Raw genomic sequence first — 9,646 nt, forward strand, 5'->3', positions numbered from 1 at the left:
TGTCTTGGCTTATGCTGCTAACTTTTCTAAAATCTCTCAAAGGTCCACAAACCCCAAACAAGCAGCATCTGACTTCAGTGTGACCCATACCTCTTGCTAAGTGGCCCTAAGCCCAGCACTAGTGGCAGCCAGCCTTGGTTCACAGCTTGGTCTCTCCTGGGAAACTCCAAGCCCAGCACAAGCCACAACCATCTGCAGATCATTTTGTAGCTCATGCTGGGTGGCCCCAGGCAGGACACAGGCAGTGGCTGGCATTACCCTGCATCTCCTGGGAGGCCCCAGAACAGTACACTCAGTGGTCAGCTTCAGACCATGCTGGAGCACCACCCAACCACCTCCACGAGCAAAACTTTCATGTGGCACACATGGCAGGCACCAGAGCCTCAATGAAGCTACTCCTGCTCCATGGGGTAAGCACTTACACAGCTGATCCTTGACTGTGGTCTTGCCAGTCCTTGAAGCCAATCAGCCTGGGGGTAACCCCTCCCATTGACATGCCAAAGGCAACAAGTCTCAACTACAACAGGAGGGTGCACACAGCACAGAGTTGGGGTGGACCTGGAGCACCCAGCTAAGGTGAAAGGGGAGGCTGCGCCACTGGACCCTACAGGACACCTACTACATAAGGCTACTCTACCAACCCCAGGAGACATAGCAGCTCCACCTAATACATAGAAACAAACACAGAGAGGCAGCCAAAATGAGGGTACAAAGAAACATGTCCCAAATGAAAGAACAGAACAAAACTCCAGAAAAACCACTAAACAAAATGGAGACAAGAATCTACCAGATGCAGAGTTCAAAACACTGGTTATAAGGGTGCTCAATGAACTTAGGGGAAGAGTAGATGAACTTAGTGAGGACTTCAACAAAGAGGTAGGAAACATAAAAATGGAGACAGAAAACATAAAAAAAGAGCCAGTCAGAAATGAAAAATACATGAACTGAAATGAAGAATACATTTCCATGGAAGCAACAGTGGAATAGATGAAGCAGAGGATGAGATCAGAGATTTAGAAGGTAAGGAAGCAGAAAACATCCAATCAGAACAGCAAAACGAAAATGAAGCCGAGACAATGAGGAGCTTCTGGGACAACCTCAAGCATTCCATGGGGGCCCCAGAAGAAGAAGAGAGAGGAAGGAATTGAAAACCTATGTGTAAAAATAATGACTGAAAACTTCCCTAACCTGGTAAAGGAAATAGACTTACAAGTCCAGGAAGTACAGAGACTCCCAAACAAGAGGAACCCAAAGAGGCCCACACCAAGACACATCATAATTAAAGTGCCGAAGGTTAAAGACAAAGGGAATCTTAAAAGAAGCAAGAGAAAAGCAATTAGTTACCTACAAGGGAGCACCCATACGACTGTCAGCTGATTTCTTGACAGAAACTTTGCAGGCCAGAAGGGACTGACAAGAAATATTCAAAGTGATGAAAAGCAAGGACCCACAACCAAGATGACTCTACCCAGCAAAGCTATCACAGAACCGAAGGACATACAAAGAGCTTCCCAGACAAGAAAAAGCTAACGGAGTTTATCACCACCAAACCAAATGCTAAAGGGTCTTCTTTAAGAAAAAAAAAGGAAAAAAGTAAAAAATATGAATAATAAGATGGTAATAACTATATATCTATCAACGATCACTTTAAATGCAAATATGTTAAATGCCCCAATCAAAATACATACAGTGACTGAACAGATAACAAAACAAAACCCTTACATACGCTGTCCGTAAGAGACTCGCTTCAAATAGAAAGACACACACAGACGGAAAGTAAAGGAATGAAAAAGCATATTTCATTAAAATGGAAACAAACAAAAAGCTGGGTTAGCAAAACTTATACCAGTCAAAATAAACTTTAAAATAAAGGGTATAACAAACAAGAGACAAAGGAGGACCAGCAATTTCTCTTCTGGGTATTTATCCAAAGAAACTCAAAACATTAAATCAAAATTATATATGCATCCCTATGTTCACTGCAGCTTTATTTACAAGAGCCAAGATATGGAAGCAACCTAAGTGTCCCTCATAGATGAGTGGATAAAGGAGTGGTGCATATATGCAATGGACTATGACTCAGCCATAAAAAATTAAATCTTGCATCTGCAACAACATGGATGGACCTAGAAGGAACTGTGCTGAGTCAAATAAATCAGGCAGAGAAAGACAAAGCCCATATGATTTATATGGACTTATATATGAAATCTAAAAAACAAAATAAATGATCAAGCAGGATAGAAACAGAATTATAGATACAGTAAATATTTTGACAATTGCCAGATGAGAGGGAGGTTGGGGGATGGGTGAAAAAGGTGAAGGGATTGGGAAGCACAAATTGGTTGTTACCAAATAGTCATGGGGATGTAAAGTACAGCCAAGGAAATATAGTCAATAATATTGTAATAATTATGTAAGGTGCCAGGTGGGTATTGGATTTATCAGACTGATTACTTCATAAGTTATATAATATCTAATTACTGGGTTGTACCCATGAAACTAATATAATAATGTGTGTCAACTGTAATTAAAAAATAGAAAAATATTAAAAAACTTGAAGGGCAGACAGAATAGATACACAAGCAACTACAAGGAAAAATGTATGCTAAGTGCATAGATACTTAGTGCTCGGTACACAGAAGACACACAGTAATTTTATGGGAAAAGGAGACTGAAAAGAAAAAGAGAAAGAAAGAGAGGTAGGAAGAAAGAAGGGGAGGATGGAAGATTGCAAAACATGCCAGAGGCCTCAAGATGAAAGGTCACAGTGTGTCCCAGGGGTGCACTCACTGCCTTTAGAAGAGGCTGGAGTCGTGACATGTGGAAGTGGAGAGGTAATTCCATGTGCAAGCAAAGGTGATGCAAAGGCAGGAAGAACGTGTTGAAGTCTGACTATGTTTGGGAAACACAAATAGTATCATTGCCTAGAGAAGGAGAAATGTCACCACTGACAGTGGTGATGAAAGAGAAACCTGTTGTCACTATAAAAAATGGAGAGAATACTGTTCTCATTTTTAATTGGTAGCAACAGATGACCATGAGTCCTGGTTTTGTCAAGACAGTATTAATTCACATCTCTGGTTCCTGCATAATTGCTAAGAGCACCCTGTTTCACCCTCAAAAGTCCTATGGTTTGGACAATAAATTATATATACCATAGCAACAAGAAGCCCTTCAACTCTTTAAAAAACAACAACAGAGGACAAAGGAGTAGAGTTAGAATATTACCAGAGTTGTATTTTACCAAGACTCATCAGGAAGTTCCATGGGATTTGCACTCAAAAGAAAAAGAAATTAGAGAAGGGAAGATCATTCGGAAGTTCTGGCTTTACTCCGGACAAAAATAAAGAGCCTCCACTGAGGGGCTGGCCAAATGCAGTAGGCAGCCTGTGAGCTGCCCCAGTGACCCCCACCTGGTGCTACTCACCGTGGGACCCCCTCCCACCCTGAACAGTGCTGCCCTGCGGAACCAGTCGGATGCTGCAGAAACGACAGAGGGCGGCCTCTGGGGCTAGCTCATGAAAGACACTGGCTTCCTCCTTGCTCTCTCTTTCTTGGACCTCTTGGCCTGGGAGAAGCCAGCTGGTATGTTGTAGGGACCCTCAAACTGCCCCATTAGAAGGTGCGTGTGGTGAGTAACTTAGACCTGTCATCGCCAGCACAAACCGGTGAGCCCTGTGAGTGAGCCACCTTGTAGCGGAGCCCGCCAGCCCAGCACCGCTTCAGGTGCCTGCAGCTGCATCCAGGCACAATCTCATGTGAGGTCCTAAGCCAGAACCATGCTGCCAAGCTTCTGAATTCCCAACTCAAAGAAACTGTGTGCAATAAAAATCTTTATTACTGTTTTAAGCTGCTAGGTTTGGGGTAATTTGTTACACAGCAACAAATAGTAGACCACAGAAATAAAAAGGAAAGAATAAAAATGAATTGCAGCCCAGCTGGCGTGGCTCAGTGGTAGAGCGTCAGCCCATGAACTGGGAGGTCCTGGTTCGATTCTGGATCCCCAGTAGGGGGCACGTAGGAGGCAGCCGACTGATGATGTTTCTCTCTCATAGACGTTTCTCTCTCTCTCCCTTCCTCTCTCTGAAATCAATAAAAACATATTTTTTAAAAAATGAATTGCACATGAAAACTTAGAGTAACTGGCATTTGGTTCCTTCTCCCAGATCCTTCCTTAATTAACTGTGTGACATTGCTGAAATTACTTAATATATAAGAGTCTTGGTTTCCTCATCTGCAAAATACATAGGCCTGATGAACGACAGTCAATGTTCTGTTTAGCATCCAAATTAAATTATTCCATTATTTTAAGAGACACTTATTAGTCATAGAGCAGGGTTTAAAAATTATCACATTGACTGGAGGGCTCTCGGTGTCTCTGGCCTCATCTGTTCATCAGTATTATCAACAACTAAATTGAAGATATAAAAGGTATTCTTGTCAAAATTAGAGGAAAAGTGATCACAGTGGTTGAAGCAAAACGCCTAAAAATCTTGAAATCCTGGAATATGTGCCAAATATAACAAGATGAAATGTAACACAGACACAGACAGCCTGTGAAGGTCTGGAAATTTATCTCTAGGAGCATAAGAGTGTGGTAAGAAAGCATAATATTCATTACTAATCAATTCCATGAACTGGGTGCCAATAAAGGAATTCTGCTTTTCTTCACTGGATTCATAAATTCATTCAGCAATCAGCCAGGCACTGTACCAGGCACTAGGGCTATAGCAATAACTAAGACACAGATTTAGATGACATTGTAAGAATTATAGGATCTAAACATAATGGAGAGAATCCCAGTTTCATCCTTGCTTGGTCAGATCATATGTGAATATCGGGCCACAATTCAACTGCTCTAAAGACAAACCAGAGTTTTGGTCTGAGAAGAGTTAACAGAATGGGTACGGAATGCAAGGTAATCAGAATCAAATAACCTTTACTAAGTGGCTGCTCTGTGTCCTGTCTGGAGCAGCATGTCCAGAGAGAAGAGAGGGTGGCTTAGCATAGCACCTTGCCAAATATCAATACGTAAAGGACAGGCAGAGAAGAGAGGCTGAGTAGGAATAGCAGGAGAACAGCCTGGAAGCCAAACCAAAAATGTTTCAAAGGTCAAAGGTATGTGACCTGGCGCCTCTTCCAATCCCTTCTACGCTTCTAACTTGCTCACTCTGGTCCTCTGGTCATTTTTCAAATATACCTCCTCACTCCAAACTCAGGGTCATTGTTTTTGCTGTTCTCACTGGTGGTCATGCTCTGCCCCAGATCCAAGAATGGTCCAGTCCTTTGTTCATTCAGATCTCACTTCAGATGCCACCTTCTCAGCGAGGACTTCTCTGATCACCCTAGCTAACATGATAACCCTCCATCTTACCCTGATTCATTTCTCATCTCTGCATTTATCACTCATCCCCTGACATTTATACATTTACTTGCTCCTTTATTTACTATCTCCTCCCCAAACCCCCCAGCCCCGCACACCAATACCGATTCCACCTGCCTCTTTCACTGGCAGATCCACACTGCATAGTACAGTGTCTGGTGCACTGCAGGTGCTTTGTAAATATTTGATAAAAGAATGAATTAAGTAAAATCATGATGCCAACCAGGACTTTGGTAATCTTGACAAGAGCAATTTCAGTGAGGAAACAGCTATACGAGCGACAATGGACTAAACAAGGTCTGAGAAAGCAGGAGGTGATAAGATCTGAAACACTGATGGTAAAATTAGCCTGAGATAGGAGATGGGAGCTGAGAGGGGAGGGGGAAAAGAAGAGTAGAGCTTCAGGTCAGCCCCTAGGTATAGAGTTAATAAGTTGGAGGATTCCTTATATCATAACTTCTATTTTGTTTTTAAAGTAGTCTTGAGGGTTTATCAGCTGAGATAAAATGGGGCCAGAGGTGGGCTGGGGAAGAAAGTAAAGTCAAGGTGGAGTTTATAGATGGGGTCGTGTGGAGCAGTCAAGAGACTGGCCTGCACAGGGACAAAGAATAATGCCATGCCACCCTGTCACTAACAAGCAGCTGAAGGGACAGGAAGAAATGAGCCATGAGGATGGGGAGAGGAAAAAGTATCTGTCTTCTAAAAATAAAACATGACCATGAATAAAACTCTATCTGACATTTATTCTGCATGAGACTAAAGCCAATAGATAAATTGTAAACAGATTTGACCTAATGTTTAAAAAAGTCAAGGAACAACAACCGTCATAAAAAGTCATAAAAATATAAACAGCTGGTTTCCTGGAGGGGTACCCACTGTAGAGGCGTTTAAGGATAGACTGGGGTGTTACGGGAGAGCAGGATCCCAGCAGAGGGCGGGGTGCCCAGAGGATGCTCCTCAGGGCTGCTTCAGAGGCAGCAGGCGGGGACGAAGGGACCAAGCAAGTGAGCGCAGGGGCGCCTTCTGCTCCAGCCACCAGCCAGAGCAAATCGACATTTATGTACAAAGAGCTGGACATCCGCTCAATATTTTGTTTAAATAAAGTGGGTTTTTAAAATAAATAAAGTGCTTTTGTGTAAAGAAATAAATATTTAAAAATACTTGGACTAGATGGTTTTTAAGGTTCCTTCCAAGCCAGAGGGCCTCCCTTTTTTTTTAATGAGTTGATTTGAATGTAGCTATTTTTAAATAAACTTTTAAATTTTAGAATAGTTTTAGACTTACAAAAAAGTTGTGAAGACAGTACATAGAGTTCATATATACTCCATACCAACTTTCCCCTATCACTAACATTTTACATCCACATGGTACATTTGTCATAATTATTGAGCAAATATTGAGACATGATTATTGATAAAGTCCATACATCATTCAGGTTTCCTTAATTTTTACCTAATGTCCTTTTTTTCACTCCAGGATTCCATTTGGGGTATCCCATTACATTTCTTCATCATGTCTTTTTAGGCTCCTCTTGACTGACAGTTTCTTTTTTTTTTTTCTTTTTTTTAATATATATTTATCGATTTCAGAGAGAGGAAAGGAGAGGGAGAGAGATAGAAACATCAATGATAGAGAGTCATTGATCGGCTGCCTCCTGCACACCCCCAACCGGGGATCCAGCCCGCAACCGGGGCCTGTGCCCTGACCGGGAATCGAACCCATCACCTGGATCCTAGGTCGATGCTCAACCGCTGAGCCACGCCCAGCCAAGCTGACTGACAGTTTCTTAAACTTCCTTATTTTGATGACCGTCACAGTTTTGAGGAGTGCTGAGTCAGGTATCTTATAGAATGTCCCTCAATTGGGATCTTTTTCTGATCTTTTTCTCATGATTATACTGGGCTTATGGGTTTTGGGAAGAACACCACAGAGGTAAACTGTCATGCTCAACACATCATATCCAGAGAGTACACACTATCAACATGACATTATTGTTAATTTTGACCTTGCTCACCTGGCTGAGGTAGTATTTGTCAAGTTTCTCCACTGTAAAGTTACTATGTTCCTCCTTTTCATACTAACCATAGCTATTTTTTTTATTGTCATGTATAATCTACATTTGTGGGTCTGGTAATTTTAAAGAAAAACTGTTGCACGTTGTGATTGTCAATTTTATGTGTTAACTTGATTGGCTAAGAGATTCCCAGGTAAGTGGTAAAACATTTCTGGGCATGTCCGTGACAGTGCTTCTGGAAACGATTAGCACTGGAGTCAGACTGAATAAAGACCACCCTCACCAACGCGGGTGGCATCATCCAATAGGTTGATAACCTGAGTAGAACAGGAAGGCAGAGGAAGGGCAAAACTGCCCTCTGCTGAGCTGGGACATCCATCTTCAACTGCCCTTGCACATCGGTGCTCCTGATTCTCAGGCCTCTCGACTTGAACTGGGCCTTATAACCATTGGCTCCCTCGATTCTCATGCCTTCAGACTAGGACTGAATTACACCACCAGCTTTCCTGGTTCTCTAGCTTATAAATATCAGAACCATCTGTAAACCAGGCCTCAGTCTTTTCTTCCTTTGCCAATTGATGAGTCCGTGGATGTGGGCTGGGAGAGAGAAAGCAATGTGGCAGGAGTGGGGACCACAGCCATTTGGGCCACTTCTTCATGTAACTTGTGCTTTCGGGGCCTGCTGGGACCTAATCACATATATACTACTTCCATGTGATGATGGCTGTGCATGCCAAACTTTATGGTTTGGTAGTCAGATGACAACCAGCTGACGACAAGTAGCTCAGGTCACACGGTAACTTGGTGTCCCATGGTCAGTGTTCAGTCTCTGTGTAAGCCCAGCAGCAGGCCAAGAGGTATTTCTCAAAAGGGAGTGGTTATTTGCTGATGGTGGTAAGAGGGCCTTCCTCCAACATCCTGGAGGCCTGTGCTGTGATTCGCCTATAGGCTTCTGCCAAAGGCTCCAGGTGACAGCCATCTGCCACTGCCGCTTCATGCACCATGGCGTCTGCTGGCTCATATGGCCCAAGTGGCAGAGCAGCTAGCACAGCAGCCTGGACCTGTTGCGGAGCCTTCTCTTATTCTGAGCCCCACTCAGCATGTTTTGGCTTTTCGGGTCACTCAGTAAATAGGCTGGGGTAATGCATCCAAATTAGGACACATGTTGTCTCCAAAATCCAAAGAGACCTACTAGGCATTCTGCTTCTGCATTGGTTGTAGGAGGAGTCGGATGAACAGCCTGTCCTTCACCTTAGAAGGGATATCTCAACACACCCCATTCCCAGTACCAATTTCTGTCTCAGTGCTTTCAGACTACTAACAGACACAGCATAGACCAGATGGCTTATAAACAACAGAAATTTATTCTCACAGTCTAAAGGCTGAGAAATCTAAAGTCACGGTGCCAGCAGACTCAGTGTCTGGTGAAGGCCTGCTTCCTGGTTCGTAAATGGCCATCTTCTCCCTGTGTGCAGAGGGATGGGGGAGCTCTCTCAGTCTCTTCTATAAGGGCACTAATCCCATTCATTAGAACTTCACCTTCATGACCTAATCACCTCCCAAAGGTCCCACCTCTTAATACTATCACATTGGGGATTAGGTATCCACATATGCATTTGGGTGGGACACAAATATTCAGTGTATGACACTAGGTCAAGCAGGGTACCTTGGTGGCATTAGCAGGCTGGTGCTTATTTTTGTGCACACAGAGGGCCAAAAAACAAAACTTTGAGACCTCTGGGGACATTAGAGTCTGAATTCAAGAAATCAAGGAATTCGTTCCATCCTTGCTTTGTGGAACTGTAAGTGGGGAGCTGAGGCTGGGGCGGGTGCTCTGTCCCTTCCACCGTGGCACAAAAGCCCACACTCCCTAGAATGACCATCTTTTATCTGCCACACCAAGAATACTAATACAGTGACTTTGGGGAGTTTTTGTTCCTCATTTCCTCCTAAATACAGTCTGTGTGATGACAAACACTGGGCCTCATGCACATGTGTGTAGGCCTGTGTGTCAGCAAACACTGTTTCTGAAGTGTATGGCAATCCACTGTGAGACGTACTCCGCATGGGGACCTTGCCAAATTAGTCCTCTTTTGAAAAATCTTCCTGGGGATACTTCACATTTAGAGCCATTACTCATGAAGCCAGATGATGCTTCTTAAAATGCCAACATCCTGGTATCCAACAGCTTGGCACCCCTCAACTGAAGTGATGGTAATTCTTTTGGGAGGCTCAGAGACTGCCTCTGG

The sequence above is a fragment of the Miniopterus schreibersii genome (genome assembly GCF_964146895.1).
Source record: "Miniopterus schreibersii genome assembly, chromosome: 20".
Lineage (NCBI taxonomy): Eukaryota > Metazoa > Chordata > Mammalia > Chiroptera > Miniopteridae > Miniopterus > Miniopterus schreibersii.